The sequence below is a fragment of the Phalaenopsis equestris genome, unplaced genomic scaffold (assembly GCF_001263595.1).
Source record: "Phalaenopsis equestris unplaced genomic scaffold, ASM126359v1 Scaffold000084, whole genome shotgun sequence".
Taxonomy (NCBI): Eukaryota; Viridiplantae; Streptophyta; class Magnoliopsida; order Asparagales; family Orchidaceae; genus Phalaenopsis; species Phalaenopsis equestris.
The window spans coordinates 23,174-26,479 of NW_018164526.1; positions in this window are offsets into that span (position 1 = coordinate 23,174).

The following is a 3,306-nucleotide window of genomic DNA, read 5'->3' on the forward strand; positions in this document are numbered from 1 at the left end:
CCTCCAATCAGCGAAGTTGGGACCCTTCCTGGGTCCACCCTTGCTTGAGAGCTCCAAACCATTTCCATGTTGATGCGCTCCAAATGGCTCTTGAAGAGTTTAAGCTCCCTCCTTAACCTCTTCTTGTTCCTATAAGCGAAAATACAAAGAAGAAGGTGGTGGTGAGAAAGAAGAAGCACGAGGATCATGTTATTGACTTAAATGACCAAGTTGCTTCCTACGCTAGCCCCGATGCTGATCGGCCAGATAAAGCAGGAAGTTTGGAGAAAGATCAAGGGCTTTTAGCTCCTCTCATGGATCTTATTCCAATCGTAGAGGAAGATTCTCGTCGGGTTGATCTGATCACCGGAAGCTAGTGCTCTAGAACACCTCAACACATGCTACAATGGTGATTTCTGACGCTTCCCCGCCAGAAGTATAGAAAGTCAATGCTTCCATTCAAGGTTTGCTCATTTCTTCTGAATTAACCCTGAATGTTGGGATTTTGACCGTCATTAGAATACGGTTGAGCAATGTTGTTGCTGACCCTAAAATTCCAACAACCGTGCTTCATCATGCAACCAGAGAGAGCCAAGCACTGATTGATGATTTGATCAACTATTTCAATACTTCACAAGGAATGAATGATGGTCAGTAGCAGTCTTATGGGTCGTTGGAGCGTAGAGTGAATGAGATTGTGGATTCTTCTGAGCACGCCTCTAGAGAAACAGATCTGACGTCATTCAGGATCTGCAGGCTCGACTTGGGAGGATGGAAGGAGAAATGCACATTCTTCGCGATGAGGTGGTGGCTTTTCAGGCTGAGGTGTAGCTCGGTCAGACTCAACAAGAAACCAATCAATGTAATTTTTTTAAGCTTGGCGGCTGTCTTCTATTCAAGTGGCTACTTAGTCGGGGACATGTCTCTGCTCAAGAGGTCGAAGGATCTTAATTGAAAATTTCTTTCTGAATAGCTATATAAATACATTTGACGTGATGTAGTGTGACATTTTTTTTTAATATAGAGATATTTATAATGATGGTCTCCAGATGTTTCGACTCCCTCGCCTCCCTTGTTAAAAACAGATTATGATGTGTTATGATTGAGACTTTCTCCAAATCCTTTTGATTCTTCCCTTCTCTTTTTTTCCCTCCAAGGCTCGTAAGCATTTTCCTAAGATTTTTGGCACTTACCCCACGGTCGATGCTTTTGCCTTAACTGAGGAAGATGCACAGAAGGTAATGGAGTATGCATTTGACAAAACTGTTAAACTTCAAGTTGTCAGGAGTCTTGACCGAGCGACAAACAATTTCAAAAATGACCTTGTGTTCTACAGGGATCAATTTCGAAGCGGTTTGTGGCTCCCATTATGTACCAAGTTGAATGGTGTTTTCAATTGGTATGAGGTGATTTTGATGCAAGTCAAGTCAAACTCAATCGTTGTGATCATGATATTCGTCATTTTCTGTCACCGTTTGGCCATTCCGTGTCGACCAGTTTGTTCAAGTACTACTTTTCGTTCAAGACTTATAAGGATGATCTCGCTCAATTTTCTGGTGGTTACAAACTCCAACTCCTTGGGTTGAAGAACAAGATAAAGGACTGGAAGGAACAGTTTCTGGTTGGATTTTATAGCAGCAGCTCACGGATCGGTGTCATTCCTCAGTATGTGTCGATGAACAAAACTAAAATACTCCTAAAACATCTTGTGGGAGAAGATCGAGAGGCGACCGTCATCCGTCCCTCGGTACACCGATTCGAAGGTGGTTGATAGGGTTTTACGACCAGATAAATTTGGTCGTATGATGAAAGAACTATGGAAGGCCTCGGATATCAAAAAGGCTACTAGTGTGAAGGAAGCGATGGAGAAAGCCTCCAAGTGCTGAGCTTTCCTTTTTAAGTAGGGGACAAATCTAAGGGGAAACCAGGAAGGTGATCACCGCTGACGCAAATAGTACAGGTGCAAACTTTATTTTATGTAAGTCTAAAACGATTGTCGTGATACAAAATCTGTAAACCGGAGAAAACACTATTTTTGCACGAAAACCTAATAGTTTTCCATTGGATGCAGGTGAGGTAAATCGAATGTTGTCTATCCCAAGATCAAGTGCCTCTAAAGGCAAAGCTTCTGGGATGAAATTGGAGCATCAAACGTTTCGTCTCCAACCATCACACATTCATCATTATCGAAACCAACCAATCGTCACTGGCTCCTCATTTCTTGATTTGTCTGCAATGGCTGAAGCCAACCACCAATCTCCCATCAATCTATCGGAGAGTTCGTCTAGAAACGAAACAAAGCTTGCTTTAGAATTAGTCCCTCTTCCCCCTGCTGACAAGGAGTCTCATCCCTCCAGTAAGAGGAAAAAAGAAAAACTCCCGTGGAAGTTGTTGACTCCCCACCTTCTCCATCAGTGAAAGAAAAAGGTGTCCCTTTTAAATAGCATTCGACGCAAGGAGGGGTCAGAAAGATTTTCATCAGTTATGACCGTCAATATTTCATGATTGATTCAATAAAGGAATGGTTCCCTGAGAACCCAAAAGCTGATAATGTTCCTATGCTTCTCTTTGAGGTGTGTGGTCAAACAAGTTTGAGGAAGTTTTGAAGTCACTCGATCGAATTGAGGGCTACAAAAGCCATCCACCTCCAATCCTTGGCCTTCAATGAAATTGAGCAATCCTTAGCTAAGGCCGAGGATAAAGTGAGAAGTTTAGAAAAACTACTAAGAGAACAAAAGTGGAATAGGAGAATTGTTGAAGGCTAGCTCAAGCTTTAACTTGAAGGAAGAAAAAATGATGAGCTTGATTTCAAGGATAGACACTAAGGCAAAAGATAACAAGGAACTAAAGGCGGCCTTGGCGAAATCAATAACTCAGTAAGAGCACATCACAAGAATTTCTCACCATTTTAGTTGGGGCATGGCATTTTCATCTACAAATTTATTGAACATGGGCTTGTCGACCCGAAAGAATTTGCAGTCCTTGTTCCTCCCACCGCTAGGAAAGAAACAAATGTAGAAAAAGCCGTAGAAGGAGATGAAGATGAAGAATAAGATGGCTCAATGATTGCTTCATCTCCAGCACTTGGATAAATACTTGTTTGCTTGTTTGTAAATATTTTTGTTTTGTATTTTTTTATTTATTTATTTTTTTTTTTTTGTAAAAAGAAACGTGTAACAATATTATCTAAGTAATGATTTTTTTTTTTCTGGTTGAATTTTTATTATCAATCATTTTTCTTCACTTTATAAGCATGCATTCTACTAGGGGTGTAAACGAACCGAACACGAACGAACAAAGCTTGTGTTCGTGTTCGGTTCGTTTAAA